This window comes from Narcine bancroftii, chromosome 5 (assembly GCF_036971445.1).
Source record: "Narcine bancroftii isolate sNarBan1 chromosome 5, sNarBan1.hap1, whole genome shotgun sequence".
NCBI classification, from domain to species: Eukaryota; Metazoa; Chordata; class Chondrichthyes; order Torpediniformes; family Narcinidae; genus Narcine; species Narcine bancroftii.
Window position 1 is genome coordinate 203885402 of NC_091473.1, and position 18201 is coordinate 203903602.

Below are 18201 nucleotides of genomic sequence, written 5' to 3' on the forward strand. Positions count from 1 at the left end.
GGCGTTTCCGGAACCACCAATGTGCATGCGTTTAATTATGGTGCATGATGTGTAGGCATAACTTGCACGGCAAAGGTTCATGCATGTGATGAGGGGGTGCGCTGCAAAGTCGTTAGTGGCACTGCCATCCTGCACGTGCTTAATGAGGGGGAGCGCTGCGAAGGATCTATCGACACTGACTGCTTGCACACATTTAATGAGGGGGCCTGCTGCAAAGGCCGTACCGGCACTGCTATCTTACACGTGTTTAATGAGGGAGGGCCCTGCGAAGGCATTATCTGCAATGCCAATGTGAACGTGTTTAATGTTGTGGTGCGCTGCAAAGACATTACCTGCACTGCCAATGTGCTCGCATTTAATGAGGGGGCGCACTGCGTAGGCACTACCAGCACTGACAAGTTCATGCGTTTAAAGAGGGAGCATGCTGTGAAGGCGTTACCAACACTGCAAATGTGCTGGAGTTTAATGAGTGGGCATACTGTGATGGTGTTACCGGCACTCCCAACTTTCACGCTTGTAATGTGCGGACGCGATGCGAAGGCGTTACTGGCACTGCCAATGTGCATGCGTTTAATGAGGGGATGTGCTGTGAAGGCATTACAGCACAACCTATATGCATGCGTTTAATGATGTTGCGTGCTGTGTAGGCATAACCTGCACGGCAAATGTTCACGCATGTAATGAGGGGGTGCGCTGCGAAGTCATTACTGGCACTGCCATCCTGCACGTGTTAAATGAGGGGGAGCGCTGCGAAGGATCTACCAACACTGCCTGCTTGAACACATTTAACGAGGGGGCGTGCTGCAAAGGCCGTACCGGCACTGCCATCTTGCACGTGTTTAAAGAGGGAGGGCACTGCGAAGGCAAAACCTGCGATGCCAACGTGCACACGTTTAATGAGGGGGTGCACTGCGAAGGCTTTATCGGCACAGCCAATGTGCAGGCGTTTAATGGGTGGGCGCGCTGGCATGTCATTACTGGCATGGCCAATGTGCACACGTTTAATTAGGGAGCGAGCTGTGTAGGCATTACTGGCACTGCTAATGTGCTACGTTTAATGAGGGTGCTTGCTGAGAAGGCGTTACCGTCACCGCCAACGAGCATGCATTTAATGAGATGCGCTCTGCGAAGGTGTTACCGGCACTGCAAACATGCATGCGTTTAATGAGGGTGAATGCTGCAAAGGCATTAACGGCACCAACGTGCACGCGTTTAATGAGGGGGCAGGCTAAAATGGTGTAACCGGCACTGCCAATATTCATGTGTGTATTGAGGGGGTGCGCTGCGAAGGCATTACCTGCACTGCCAATGTCCACGCATTTAATGAGGAGACGCACTGCGAAGGCGTTACCGGCACTGACATGTGCATGCGTTGAATGAGGGAGCGTGCTGTGAAGGTGTTTCCAACACTGCCAATGTGCAAGCTTTTAATGAGTGGGCATACTCAGATGTCGTTACCGACACTCCGAACGTTAACATTTGTAATGAGGGGGCGCGATGCGAATCCGTTTCTGGCACCGCCAACGTGCATGCGTTTAATGAGAGGGTGTGCTGCGAAGGTGTTACCGGCACCACCAATGTGCATGCATTTAATGAGGGTGCATGCTGTGTAGGCATAACCTTCACGGAAAAGGTTCACACATGTAATGAGGGGGAACGCTGCGAAGGCCATTCCGGCACTGCCATCTTGCACGTGTTTAATGAGGGAGGTCTCTGCGAAGGCATTACCTGTAACGTCAACGTGCACGCATTTAATGAGGGGACGTGCTGCAAATTCATTACCTGCACTGCCAACGTGCATGCATTAAATGAGATGGTGTGCTGCGAAGTTCTTACCGGCACTGCCAACCTGTACGCATTTAATGAGGGGGCAGGCTACAAAGGCGTAACCGGAACTCCCAATATTCATGTGTGTATTGAGGGGGTGCACTGCGAAGGCATTACCGGCACTGCCAACGTGCATGCGTTTAATGAGAGGGCATGCTGTGAATGCATTACCGGCACTATCAATTTGCACGTGTTTAATGTGGTGGTGCGCTGCGAAGACATTACCTGCACTGGCAACGTGTACGCATGTAATGAGGGGGTGCGCTGCGAAGTAGTGCCTGGCACTGCCATCTTGCACGTGCTTAATGCGGGGGAGCGCTGCAAAGGATCTACCAACACTGCCTGCTTGCATGCATTTAATGAGGGGGTGCGCTGAGAAGGCCATACCGGCACTGCCATCTTGCATGCGTTTAATGAGGGAGGGCACTGCCAAGGCATTACCAACAATGCCAATGTGCACGCGTTTCATGAGGGGACGTGCTGCGAAGACATTACCTGCATTGCCAAAGTGCATGCATTAAATGAGATGGTGTGCTGCGAAGGTCTTACCGGCACTGCCAACCTGCACGCATTTAATGAGGGGTTGTGCTGCGAAGTCATTACTGGCACATTAAACATGCATGCCTTTAATGAGTGTGCATGCTGCAAAGGCGTTACCGGCACCGCCAACGTGCACGCTTTCAATGAGAGGGCAGGCATCAAAGGCGTAACCAGCACTGCCAACGAGCACGCATTTAATGAGGGTGCGCGCTGCAATGGCATTACCGGAAATGCCATCCTGCACACATTTAACGTGGGTGGGTGCTGCAAAGGCGTTGCTGGCACAGCCAACGAGCACACGTTTAATGAGGGAGTGTGCTGCGAAGGCATTAGTGGCACTACCAATGTGCATGTGTGTAATGAGGTGGTGCGCTGCCAAGACATTACCTGCACTGTCAACATGCACGCATTTAATGAGGGGTCGCGCTGCAAAGGCGTTAATGGCACTGCCAAGTGCACGTGTATAATGAGGGGGCATGCTGTGAAGGCGTTACCAGCACTGCCAACGTGCAGGCGTTTAATGAGTGAGCATACTGTGATGACGTTACCGGCACTCCCAACGTTCACGCTTGTAATGAGCGGGCGCGATGCGAAGACGTTTCTGGCACCGCCAACTTGCATGCGTTTAATGAGGGTGGTGTGCTCTGAAGGCGTTACCAACACTACAAACGTGCAGGCATTTAATAAGTGGGTATACTGTGATGGCGTTACCGGCACTCCCAACGTTCACGCTTGTAATGAGGGAGTGCGATTCATTTAATGAGGGTGTGTGCTGTGAAGGCGTTACCAGCACTGCCACTGTGCATGCTTTTAATGTGGGTGCATGCTGTGTAGGCATAACCAGCATTGCAAAGGTTCACGCATGTAATGAGGGGGTGCGCTGCGAAGTCGTTACTGGCACTGCCATCCTTTTTTTTTAAAGTTTCTGATCGTCTCTGCTTATTTTTTTTTAAATGTTTTATTTTTCACACCATAAATCACATTAACCATGGTTTTTCCTTTTCACACATATACAGTGCCATTTTCTCCCCCCCCCTCCCTCCTCCCATCCCACCCTCCCTACCTCCCCCCTCCCGTCCATTTAAGGTATACAATCTAGGATACATTAAACCAGTCAGACAATGTTGTCACTCAGAAATTCTACTGAGTCCATTCTTTTCATTTCCTTTTCCTTCCGTTAACTTAGGTAATGATTGTCCCCGGTAGGTTTTCGCTATTGTATTTAATGTAAGGCTCCCATATTTGTTCGAATATTTCAATATTATTTCTTAAACTATATGTTATTTTTTCTAATGGAATACATTTATTCATTTCTATATACCATTGTTGTATTTTCAAATTATCTTCCAATTTCCAGGTTGACATAATACATTTTTTTGCTACGGCTAGAGCTATCTTAACAAATCTTTTTTGTGCACCATCCAAATCAATTCCAAATTCTTTGTTTTTTATGTTACTTAGGAGGAAGATCTCTGGATTTTTTGGTATATTGTTTTCTGTAATTTTATTTAATATCTGATTGAGATCATCCCAAAATTTGAGGTGTAATGTATAGCCTGTGTATCCAGTTATATTGTATCATACGTAACCTCGTATTTATTGTATTTCTCATCGTTCCAGAACATAACTTTTCCCATGTTTCCTTTTTTATCTTTATATTTAAATCTTGTTCCCATTTTTGTTTAGTTTTACCATTTGTTTCCTCATTCTCCTTTTCTTGCAGTTTAATATACATATTTGTTATAAATCTTTTGATTATCATTGTATCTGTAATCACATATTCAAGGTTACTTCCCTCTGGCAAACTCAAGCTGCTTCCTAATTTATCCTTCAAGTAGGATCTCAATTGGTAATATGCCAGCGCTGTATCTTGAGTTATATTGTACTTATCTTTCATTTGTTCAAAGGATAAGAATCTATTTCCTGAAAAACAATTTTCTATTCTTTTAATCCCTTTTTTTCCGCATTCTCTAAAGGAAAGGTTATCTATTGTACAAGGGAGTAACTTGTTTTGCGTCAATATTAGTTTTGGTAATTGATAATTTGTTTTATTTCTTTCTACATGAATCTGCTTCCAAATATTGAGGAGATTATGTAATACTGGAGAACTTCTATGTTGTACCAATTTTTCATCCCATTTATATAATATGTGTTCAGGTATCTTTTCCCCTATTTTATCTAATTCTAATCTCGTCCAATCTGGCTTTTCCCTTGTTTGATAAAAATCTGATAGGTATCTTAATTGTGCGGCTCTATAATAATTTTTAAAGTTTGGCAGTTGTAAGCCTCCTTGTTTATACCATTCTGTTAATTTATCTAGTGCTATCCTTGGTTTTCCCCCTCTCCATAAAAATTTCCTTATTATTTTCTTTAACTCCTTAAAGAATTTCTCTGTCAGTTGTATTGGCAATGCCTGAAATAAGTATAATATCCTTGGAAAAATGTTCATTTTAATACAGTTTATCCTTCCTATTAGTGTTAGTGGTAAATCTTTCCAATGCTATAAATCGTCCTGTAATTTTATCATTAGTGGATAATAATTGAGTTTATATAGTTGGCCGAGATTTTTGTTTATTTGTACACCTAGGTATCTTATTGCTTGCATTTGCCATCTAAATGGTGATTCCTTCTTAAATTTTGAGAAATCCGCATTATTCATAGGCATTGCTTCACTTTTATTTATGTTTATCTTGTAACCCGACACTTCTCCATATTCCTTCAATTTCTTATATAATTCTTTTATTGATAGTTCTGGTTCTGTTAAGTACACTATAACATCATCCGCAAAGAAACTGATTTTATATTCCTTGTCTTTTATTTTTATTCCTTTTATATTATTATCTGTTCTTATCAATTCTGCTAGTGGTTCTATAGCTAACGCAAACAATAAAGGTGATAGTGGGCATCCCTGCCGTGTTGATCTGCTTAAGTTAAATTGCTTTGATACATGTCCATTTACTGTCACTTTCGCTAATGGTCCCTTATATAATGCTTTAATCCAATTAATATACTTCTCCGGTAAACTGAATTTTTGCAATACTTTGAACAAATAATTCCATTCTACTCTGTCAAAGGCCTTCTCTGCGTCTAAAGCAACTGCTACTGTAGGTGTTTTATTCCCTTCTACTGCATGAATTAAGTTAATAAATTTACAAATATTGTCTGTTGTGCGTCTTTTTTTGATAAATCCAGTTTGGTCTAAATTTACCATTTTCGGTACATACTCTGCTAATCTGTTTGCTAATAGTTTAGCTATTATCTTATAATCTGTGTTAAGTAAAGATATTGGTCTATATGATGCTGGTAAGAGTGGATCTTTCCCTTGCTTTAGTATTACTGTAATTATTGCTGTTTTACATGAATCTGGTAAGCTTTGTGTTTTATCAATCTGGTTGATTACTTCCAGGAGGGGCGGAATTAATAAGTCTTGAAATGTTTTGTAGAATTCTATTGGGAATCCATCCTCTCCTGGTAATTTGGTATTATTATTTGGTAATTTTTTTTATTATCTCTTGTATTTCTACTATTCCAAATGTCTCTGTTAATTTATTTTGTTCCTCTATTTGTAGTTTTGGTAGTTCAATTTTAGTCAGAAATTCATCTATTTTCCCTTCTTTCCCTTCGTTTTCAGTTCGGTATAATTGTTCATAGAATTCTCTAAAGTTTTCCTTAATTTCTTTTGGATTATATGTAATTTGTTTGTCTTTTTTCCTTGATGCCAATACCATTTTCTTAGCTTATTCTGTCTTAAGCTGCCATGCTAGGATTTTGTGCGTTTTTTCACCTAGTTCATAATATTTCTGTTTTGTCTTCATTATATTCTTCTCCACCTTATATGTTTGTAGTGTTTCATATTTTATTTTTTTATCCGCCAATTCTCTTCTTTTAGTTGTATCTTTCTTCATTGCTAATTCTTTTTCTATATTTACTATTTCCCTTTCCAACTGCTCTGTTTCCTGATTATAGTCCTTCTTCATCTTGGTTACATAACTTATTATTTGCCCTCTAATGAATGCTTTCATTGCATCCCATAGTATAAACTTATCTTCCACTGATTCTGTATTTATTTCAAAATACATTTTTATTTGTTTTTCAATAAATTCTCTAAAATCCTGCGTTTTAAGTAACATGGGGTTTAATCTTCATCTATACATACTTGGAGGGATGTCTTCTAACTTTATTGTCAATATTAAGGGTGTCCGATAGTATTCTAGCTTTATATTCTGTTTTTCTTACTCTATCTTGCATACGAGCTGATAACAAAAATAGGTCTATTCTTGAGTATGTTTTATGTCTAGCCGAGTAATATGAATATTCCTTTTCCTTTGGGTGTTGTTTCCTCCATATATCCAAAAGTTGCATTTCTTCTATCGATTTAATTATAAATTTGGTTACTTTGTTCTTTCTGTTAATTTTTTTCCCAGTTTTGTCCATATTTGAATCCAAATTCAGGTTGAAGTCCCCTCCTATTAATATGTTCCCTTGCGTATCTGCTACCTTCAAAAAGATATCTTGCATAAACTTTTGATCTTCTTCGTTAGGTGAATATACATTGAGTAGATTCCAAAACTCCGAATATATCTGACATTTTATCATTATATATCTCCCTGCTGGATCTATTATTTCCTCTTCTATTTTAAATGGCACATTTTTACTAATTAATATAGCTACTCCTCTTGCTTTTGAATTATACGATGCTGCTGTTACGTGTCCTACCCAATCTCTCTTTAATTTCTTGTGCTCCAATTCAGTTAAATGTGTTTCTTGCACAAATGCTATATCAATTTTTTCTTTTTTCAGTAAATTTAGCAGTTTCTTCCTTTTAATTTGGTTATGTATTCCATTAATATTTAAAGTCATATAGTTCAACGTAGCCATTTTATACTTTGTTTATCTTCCCTTTCCGTTTCTCCATCATTACCTTTCCTTCTTATCCATTTCTGTTTTCTTGTTTTGAACCCATTATAAGACAACATTCCTAAAACATCAAACATTTTCCTTATTCTCCTATTTAAAACTTCTTTAGCCCCAATCTCCCCTTCCCCTCCTGAGTTGTCCTTTATCCCTTGTCGGATAACCACATCTCCCCTCTCCATTTGGATTTGCGAATTCACTCGCAAGCGTCAGCTGATTTTGCAGTGACCGCAACTCCTCCCCACCCGGCCCCCCCCAGAAAAGATTTCACTTTTCATATGTAACAAAGGTCACTCTTTTAGATCCCTCCTTATTCCCTCTATTCCATTTCCTTCCCGTTATTAATTCTTGTCTATACTATCTATATTTTCCTCTAAATACGGATACATTCATGTATGCACATTATACATATACACACATATACCTCTTTACCCACATACATATAAATCGTGGTCATTACATATATTCATCTCTCTGGTTGTTTTGTAGTTGTTCTGCAAATTTCCTTGCTTCCTCTGGATCCGAGAATAGTTTTTTTTTTCCATAAGATCGTTTTCGATGTATTGAACTCCTTTCTCTTCTTCAGGAGTTCAAAACTTATGTGTCTTTTTAGTTCTCAGTCTTTTGTACTCTCGTTATACATCTTCATCCCTCAGTCTATTTTGTAATTGTTCTGCAAATTTTCGTGCTTCCTCTGGATCAGAGAATAGTCCGTTTTGTTGTCCTGGAATAAATATTTTCAATACCGCTGGATGCTTTAGTGTAAATTTATACCCTTTCTTCCATAAAATCGCCTTTGCTGTATTGAACTCCTTTCTCTTCTTCAGGAGTTCAAAACTTATATCTGGATAAATGAAGATTTTTTGTGTTTTGTACTCCAGTGGCTTGTTGCCCTCTCTTACTTTTTCCATTGTCTTCTCCAGTACCTTTTCTCTTGTAGTATATCTTAGGAATTTTACTAAAATAGATCTTGGCCTTTGTTGTGGTTGTGGTTTAAAGGCCAATGCTCTATGTGCCCTTTCTATTTCCATATCTTGTTGTAGTTCTGGACATCCTAGGATCCTGGGGATCCAATCTTTTATAAACTCTCTCTTATTCTTGCCTTCTTCATCTTCCTGAAGGCCCACTATCTTTATGTTATTTCTTCTGTTATAATTTTCCATTATATCTATTTTCTGAGCTAACAGTTCTTGTGTCTCTATAACTTTTTTATTAGATTCCTCTAATTTCTTTTTTAAGTCCTCTACCTCCATTTCTACTGCTGCTTCCCGCTCTTCCATCTTGTCCATTCTCTTTCCCATTTCTGTTAAGGTCATATTTATTTTATTCACTTTCTCTTCTGTATTGTTTATTCTTCTTCTTAAATCATTAAATTTTTGCGCTTGCCATTCTTTAAATGACTCCATATATTCTTTAATAAGAGAAAGTATATCCTTTATCTTGCCTTTCCCTTCTTCTTCTATTTCACTGTACTCTTCCTCTTCCTCTTCTTCTTCCTCTGGGTTGGCCATCTGTTGTTTCTTTGATGCCCTTTTCTTCTCTTCTTTCTTGTTTTCGTTGTCTTCTATGTTATCCTCTTGCTGCAGGTGTTCTGCAGCTGTCATTGCTGGCTGTGGAGATCGACTCCCCAGCTGGTCACCCCTCCCGTCGGTGTGTTTTTTTGCATACGCATCGCGCATGCGCGGTTGCGCACTTTTACTCGGCTCAGCGAGCCATTTTTGTAGTCCACTTTCTACCGACCTGAGGGAGCGGGTTTCTCTCTCCACCGCGGGCCTCTTCGAACAGGTAAGGCCTTCTCCATCTTATTCCGTTGTCTTCTCTTCCTCTCTTCTTACCGTTGATTTCGATTTTTCTTTTTCGTCGCCATCTTCTTTCCACCTTTATATTCACTTTGCTTTAATTTTTATTTTTGTGCCTTTGTGTTTTCCTTTGTTTTTCCCGACTTTTCTGGAGAGGGCTGGGGCACTGCCATCCTTCACGTGTTTAATGAGGGGGAGCGCTGCGAAGGATCTACCGACACTGCCTGTTTACACACATTTAATTTGGGGTCGTGCTGCGTATCTTGTACGCGTTTAATGAGGGAGGGCACTGCGAAGGCATTACCTGCAATGCCAACGTGCACGCGTTTCATGAGGGAACGTGCTGCATATTCATTACCAGCTCTGCCAATGTGCTCGTGTTTAATGTGGTGGCGCACTGCGAAGACATTACCCGCACTGCCAACGTGCATGCATTAAATGAGATGGTGTGCTGCAAAGGTCTTACCGGCACTGCCGCATTTAATGGGGGTCGCGAGATGAAGGCATTTCCGGCACTGCAAACATGTGCACATTTAATGAGGGGTTGTGCTGCAAAGTCATTACTGGCACATTAAACATGCATGCCTTTCATGAGTGTGCATGCTGCAAAGGCGTTACCGGCACCGCCAACGTGCACGCTTTCAATGAGAGGGCAGACAACAAAGGCGTAACCAGCATTGCCAATGAGCACGCGTTTAATGAGTGGCTGCGCTGCGAAGGCATTACCGGTACTGCCATCCTGCACACATTTCATGAGGGTGAGTGCTGCAAAGGCGTTGCTGGCACAGCCAACGAGCACGCGTTGAATGAGGGAGTGTGCTGCGAAGGCAATAGTGGCACTACCAACGTGCATGTGTTTAATGAGGTGGTGCCCTGCAAACACATTACCTGCACTGTCAACGTGCATGCATTTAATGAGGGGACGCGCTACAAAGGCGTTACCAGCACTGCCAAGTGCACGTGTATAATGAGGGGACATGCTGTGAAGGCGTTACCAACACTGCCAACGTGCAGGCATTTAATGAGTGGGCATACTGTGATGGAGTTACCGGCACTCCCAACGTTCACGCTTGTAATGAGCGGGCGCGATGCAAAGGCGTTACTGGCACCGCCAACGTGCATGCGTTTAATGAGGGTGGTGCGCTGTGAAGGCGTTACCGGCACTGCCAACGTGCACACATTTAATGAGGGGGCGCGTTGCGAAGGTTTTATCGGCACTGCCAATGTGCAGGCGTTTAATGGGTGGGCGTGCTGCCAAGTCATTACTGGCATGGCCAACGTGCACACGTTTAATTAGGGGGCGAGCTGTGAAGGCATTACTGGCACTGCCAATGTGCTGAGTTTAATGAGGGTGATGGCTGCGAAGGCGTTACCATCACCGCCAATGAGCATGCATTTAATGAGATGCGCGCAGCGAAGGCGTTACCAGCACTGCCAACATGCATGCGTTTAATGAGGATGCATGCTGCAAAGGCATTAACGGCACCGCCAACGTACACGCGTTTAATGAGGGGGCAGGCTAAAAAGGTGTAAACGGCACTGCCAATATTCGTGCATGTACTGAGAGGGTGTGCTGCGAAGGCATTACCGGCACTGCCAACGTGCACACATTTAATGAGGGGGCACGCTGCAAAGGGGTTACCGGCACTGCCATGTGCACGCGTTTAATGAGGGGGTGTGCTGTGAAGGCGTTACCAGCACTACCAACGTGCAGGCGTTTAATGAGTGGGCATACTCTGATGGCATTATGGCACTCCCAACATTCACGCTTGTATTGAGGGGGCGCGATGCGAAGGTGTTTCCGGCACCGCCAACGTGCATGCGTTTAATAAGGGTGTGTGCTGTGAAGGCATTACTGGCACCGCCACTGTGCATGCGTTTAATGAGGGTGCATGCTGTGTAGGCATAACCTGCACCGCAAAGGTTCACACATGTAATGAGGAGGTGCGCAGCGAAGTCGTTACTGGCACAGCCATCCTGCACGCATTTAATGAGGGGGCATACTGCGAAGGCCGTACATGCACTGCCACCTTGCATGTGTTTAATAAGGGTGGGCGCTGCGAAGGCATTACCTGCAATGCCAAAGTGCACGCGTTTAATGAGGGGACATGCTGCGAATGCATTACCGGCACTGCCAATGTGCACGTTTTTAATGTGGCGGCGCACTGTGAAGACATTACATGCACTGCCAACGTGCATGCATTAAATGAGATGGAGTGCTGCAAAGGTGTTACCGACACTGCCAACCTGCACGCATTTAACGAAGGTGTGTGGGGTGAAGGCATTTCTGGCACTGCAAATGAGCACGCGTTTAATGAGGGCGTGTGCTGCGAAGGCATTAGTGGCACTACCAACATGCATGTGTTTAATGAGTTGGCACGCTGCGAAGGCGCTGCCAGCACTTCCAACGTGCACACGTTTAATGAGGGAGCGCGCTGCAAAGGTTTTCTCCACACTGCCAATGTGCAGGCGTTTAATGGGTGGGCGCGCTGCCAAGTCATTACTGGCATGGCCAACGTGCACATGTTTAATTAGGGGGGTGAGCTGCGAAGGCATTTCTGGCACTGCAAACGTGCACGCATTTAAAGAGGGGTTGTGCTGTGAAGTCATTACTGGCACATTAAACGTGAATGCATTTAACGAGTGTGCATGCTGCGAAGGCGTTACCAGCTCCACCAACGTGCACGCTTTCAATGAGAAGGCAGGCAACAAAGGCGTAACCGGCACTGCCAACGAGCACTCGTTTAATCAGGGGGCCTGCTGTGATGGCGTTACCGGCACTGCCAATGTGCACGTGTTTAACGTAGGGGCACACGGCTGTAATGGAGGATTTAGACCAGCTTATGCAAGAAGGGATGCAGTTGCATCACAAGACATAATCTCAATTCCACCATGGGGCCCAGGGATGCATATGAATCAGTAGACATTATCCAACTTCCACCATGAGGCCAAGAGATGCAGTTGTCTTTTGTTGGTAGTGACTGTCAGGAGACTTTCAAGATAATTAAATCATTTGTTCAAAGAGATAAGATCTGAAGTAACAACTTTTGGGTAATATAAGCCATGGTCCCACTGTTGAAGTTTGAGACTCTCCAAGAGGTGGCAACATCTCTCAGCAAGAAGAAGAACTTCAAAAGTCCAACTAACGTCCCGGTCGAGGGAGGTAGAGAAGCTGCTACCAGCGCCCCGCAACCTATACAAGTGTGCAGTCATTACCTCACTTCGGCAGTTGGGACCAGTCCAGGTGTTGATAAGTATAATTGGGAAGGGCTTGCATATTTTAGTATGAATTCAGCTTTAGATTTAGCAATAAAGCCTTATTTAAACTGAACTGCTCTCGGTGTGTGTGTGTGTCTATTTTCTTTCGGTAGCTCAAACACTGTGGCCAATCTAAAACGAACAAAATGAGAGGTATAAGTTTACCCAAGACAGTGGCAAAGACATTACCTGCATTGTTAATGTGCATGCGTTAAATGAGATGGTGTGCTGCAAAGGTGTTACCGACACTCCCAACGTTCACGCTTGTAATGAGGGGGCGCGATGCGAAGGCGTTACCAGCACCACCAACGTGCATGCGTTTAATGAGGGGGTGTGCTGTGAATACGTTACCGGCACCACCAATGTGCATGTGTTTAATGAGGGTGCATGCTGTGTAGGCATAACTGCCACCACAAAGGTTCACGCATGTAATGAGGGGGCGCGCTGCCAAGTCGTTACTGGCACTGCCATCCTGTACGTGTTTAATGAGGGGGAACGCCGTGAAGGATCTACCGACACTGCCTGGTTGCATGCATTTAATGAGGGGGTGTACTGCGAAAGCCATATCGGCACTGCCATCTTCCACGCGTTTAATGAGGGAGGGCACTGCGAAGGCATTACCTGCAATGCCAACGTGCATGCATTAAATGAGATGGTGTGCTGCGAAGGTGTTACCGGCACTGCCAACCTGCATGCATTTAACTAAGGTGCGCGGGGTGAAGGCAATTCCGGCACTGCAAATGAGCACGTGTTTAATGAGGGGGTGTGCTGCGAAGGCATTAGTGGCACTACCAATATACATGTGTTTAATGAGGCGGCGCGATGCGAAGGCGTTACCGGCACCGCCAACGTGCATGTGTTTAATAAGGGGGTGTGCTGTGAAGGCATTACCAGCACCGCCAGCGTACACGCGTTTAATGAGGGTGCATGCTGTGTGGGCGTATCCGGCACCACCAAGGTTCACGCAGTTAATGAGGGGGCGCACTGCAAAGTTGTTACTGTCCACTGTCATCTTGCACATGTTCAATGAGGGAGAGTGCTGCAAAGGATCTACCGGCACTGCCTGTTTGCACGCCTTTAATGAGGGTGGGCACTGCGAAGGCATTACCTGCAATGCCAAAGTGCATGTGTTTAATGAGGTGGCGCACTACGAAGGCGTTGCCAGCACTGCCAAAGTGCACACATTTAATGAGGGGCCATGCTGCAAAGGTTTTATCGGCACTGCCAATCTGCAGGTGCTTAAGGGTGAGCACGCTGCCAAGTCATAACTGGCATGGCCAACGTGCACATGTTTAATTCGTGGGCGAGCTGCGAAGGCATTACTGGCACTGCCAATGTGCTGCGTTTAATGAGGGTGCTTGCTGAGAAGGCGTAACCGTCACCGCCAACATTCACATGTGTAATGAGGGGGCGCACTGCGAAGCCAATACTGGCACCACCAACGAGCATGCGTATAATGAGGGGCGAGCTGCGAAGGCGTTACTGTCACTGCCAACATGCACGAGTTTAATGAGGGTGCATGCTGCAAAGGCATTAACGGCACCGCCAACGAGCACGCGTTTAATGAGGGGGCAGGCTAAAAAGGCGTATCCAGCACTGCCAATATTCATGCGTGTATTGAGGGGGTGCGCTGCGAAGACGTTACTGGAACTGCCAACATGCACATGTTTAATGAGAGGACATGCTGTGAATGCATTACCGGTACTGCCAATGTACACGTGTTTAATGTGGTGGTGCGCTACAAAGACATTACCAGCACTGCCAACGTGCACGCATTTAATGAGGGGGCACGCTGCAAAGGGATTACCGGCACTGCCAAGTGCACACGTTTAATGATGGGGCGTGCTGTGAAAGTGTTACCAGCACTGCCAACGTGCAGGCGTTTAATGACTGGGCATACTGTGATGGCATTACTGCACTCCCAATGTTCTCGCTTGTAATGAGGGGGCGCGATGCGAAAGCGTTACTGGCACCACTATGTGCATGCGTTTAATGAGGGTGCATGCTGTGTAGGCATAACCTGCATGGCAAAGTTTCACACATGTAATGAGGGGGTGCGCTGCTAAGTGGTTACTGGCACTGCCATCTGCACGTGTTTAATGAGGGGGAGCGCTGCGAAGGATCTACCGGCACTGCCTGCTTGCACACATTTAATGAGGGGGCGTGCTGTGAAGGCCGTACCGGCACTGCCATCTTGTACGCGTTTAATGAGGGTGGCCGCTGCGAAGGCATTACCTGCAATGCCAATGTGCAGGCGTTTAATGAGGGGATGTGCTGCGAATGCATTATCGGCACTGCCAATGTGCACGTGTTTAATGTGTCGGCGCTCTGCATAGACATTACCTGCACTGCAAACGTGCATGCATTAAAAGAGATGGTGTGCTGCGAAGGTGATACCAGCACTGCCAACCTGCACGCATTTAATGAGGGGGAAGGCTACAAAGGCGTAATCGGAAGTCCCAATATTCATGCGTGTATTGAGGGGATGCGCTGCGAAGGCATTACCGGCACTGCCAACATGCATGAGTTTAATGAGAGGGCATGCTGTGAATGCATTACCAGCACTGCCATTGTGCACGTGTTTAATGTGTTGGTGCGCTGCGAAAACATTACCTGCACTGCCAACGTGCACACATTTAATGAGTGGGCACGTTGCGAAGACGTTACTGGCAGTACCAAGTGCACGCGTTTAATGAGGGGGCATGATGTGAATGCGTTACCAGCACTGCCAACATGCAGGTATTTAATGAGTTGGCATACTGTGATGGCATTACCAGCACTCCCAACGTTCACGCTTGTAATGAGGGGACGCAATGCAAAGGTATTACCGCCACCGCCAATGTGCAAGCGTTTAATGAGGGGGTGTGCTGTGAAGACATTACTGGCACCACCAATGTGCATGTGTTTAATGAGAGTGCATGCTGTGTCAGCATAACCGGCACCGCAAAGGTTCACACATGTAATGAGGGGGCGAGCTGCGAAGTCGTTACTGGCACTACCATTCTGCACATGGTTAATTAGGGGGAGCACTGCGAAGGATCTACCAACACTGCCATCTTGCATGGGTTGAATGAGGGTGGGCGCTGCGAAGGCATTACATGCAATGCCAACATGCACACGTTTAATGAGGGGACATGCTGCGAAGGCTTTGCCAGCTCTCTCAAGGTGCACACGTTTAACGAGGGGGCGCGCTGCGAAGGTTTTATCGGCACTGCCAATGTGCAAGCGTTTAATGGCTGGGCGCGCTGCCAAGGCATTACTGGCACTGAAAACGTGCAGGCGTTTAATGAGTGTGCATGCTGCCAAGGCGTTACCGGCTCCACCAACATGCACGCTTTCAATGAGAGGGCAGGCAACAAAGGCGTAACTGGCACTGCCAACGAGCACTCGTTTAATCAGGGGGCCTGCTGCGATGGCGTTACCGCCACTGCCAATGTGCATGTGTTTAACGCAGGGGCGCACGGCTGTAATGGAGGATTTAGACCAGCTTATGCAAGAAGGGATGCAGTTGCATCAGAAGACAAAATGTAAATTCCACCATGAGGCCCAGGGATATAGTTGTCTTTTGTGGGTCGCAGACTGTCAGGAGACCTTGAAGGTATTTAAATCATTTGTTCAAAGAGATAAGATCTGAAGTAAACACCTTTTGGGTAATATAAGCCATGGTCCCACTGTTGAAGTTTCAGACTCTCCAAGAGGTGGCAACATCTCTCAGCAAGAAGAACTTCAAGATTCCAGCTAACGTCCCGGTCGAGGGAGGTAGAGAAGCTGCTACTGGTACCCCGACAACCTATACAAGTGTGCAGTCGTTGCCTCGCTTCGGCAGCTGGGACCAGTCCAGGTATTGATAAGTATAATTGGGAAGGGCTTGCATATTGTAGTGTGAATTCAGCTTTAGATTTAGCAATAAAGCCTTGTATAAACTGAACTGCTCTCGGTGTGTGTGTGTCTATTTTCTTTCGGTAGCTCAAACACTGTGACCAATCGAAAACGAACAAAATGAGAGGTATAAGTTTACCCAAGACAGCGGGGAAGACATTACCTGCATTGCCAACGTGCATGCGTTAAATGAGAGGGTGTGCTGCAAAGGTGTTACTGGCACTACCAACCTGCACACGTTTAAAGAGGTGACACGCTGCGAAGGCGCTGCCAGCACTGCCAACGTGCACACATTAAATGAGATGGCGTGCTGTGAAGGCATTACCAGCACCGTTAACGTGCACAAGTTTAATGAGGGGCATGCTGCGAAGCTGTTACTGAGACTGCCAATCTGCACGCATTTAATGAGGGGGCGAGCTGCGAAGGCATTACCGGCACTGCCAATGTGCTTTGTTTAATAAGGGTGCTTGCTGTGAAGGCATTACCGTCACCGCCAACGTTCATGTTTGTAATGAAGGGGTGCACTGCGAAGGCGTGACTAGCACTGCCAACGAGCATGCGTTTAATGAGGGGACGTGCTGCTGAGGCATTACCGTCACTACCAACGTGGACACGTTTAATGAGGGGCACACTGCGAAGGTGTTACTGGCACTGCCAATGTGCACCCATTTAATGAGGGGGCATGCTGCAAAGTCATTACTGGCACTGTCAACATACATGCTATAATGAGGGGAACGCTGCCAAAGCGTTACAGGCACTGCCAATGAGCACACGTTTAAAAATGGGCGGGCTGCAATGGCGTTACCGGCACTGCCAACATGCATCTGTTTAATGAGTGGGTGTGCTGTGAAGGTGTTACCAGCACTGCAAACATGCAGGCATTAAATAAATGGGCGCGCTGCGAAGTCGTTACTGGCACTGCCAAAGTGCACGCATTTAATGAGGGGGCGCGCTGCAAAGAAGTTACCAGCAGTGTCAATGTGCACGTGTTTAATGTGGGGTGCGCCGCGATGACATTATCTGCACTGCCAATGTACATGCATTAAATGAGATGGCGTGCTGCAAATGCATTACCAGCACTGCCATCGTGCACATGTTTAATGAGGGGCACGCTGAGAAGGTGTTACTGGCACTGCCAACGCTCACGCTGGTGCGCTGCAAAGGCATTAACGGCACCACCAACGTGCATGTGTTTAATGAGGGGGAGCGCTACTAAGGCGTTACCGGCACAGCCAACGTGCATGCATTTAATGAGGGGGTGTGTTGTGAAGGCGTTACCGGCATTGCCAACGTGCATGCGTTTAATGAGGGGGTGTGCTGTGAAGGCATTACCAGCACCGCCAAGGTTCACGCATGTAATGAGGGGGGCACTGCAAAGTTGTTACTGGCACTGCCATCCTGCATGCATTTCATGAGGGGGAACGCTGCAAAGGATCTACCGGCACTGCCTGCTTGCACGCAATTAATGAGGGGGCACACTGCGAAGGCATTACCTGCAATGCCAATGTGCACGTGTTTAATGTGACGGCGCAATGCGAAGACATCACCTGCACAGCCAACGTGCATGCATTAAATGAGATGGTGCGCTGCGAAGGTGTTACTGGCACTGCCAACCTGCATGCATTTAATGAGGGGGCGCAGGGCGAAGGGATTTCCAACACTGCAAACGTGCACGCATTTAATGAGGGGTTGTGCTGTGAACTCATTACTGGCACTGCCAACGTGCATGCGTTTAATGAGGGTGCATGCTGCGAAGGCGTTACCAGCACCACCAACGTACACGCTTTCAATGAGAGGGCAGGCAACAAAGGCGTAACCGGTACTGCAAACATTCACACGTATAATGAGGGGTCGCGCTGTGAAGGCATTACCGGCACTGCCATCCTGCATGCCTTTAATGAGGGTGAACGCAGCAAAGGCGTTACCGGCACAGCCAACGAGCAAGCGTTTAATGAGAGGATGCGCTGCGAAGGCATTACCGGCA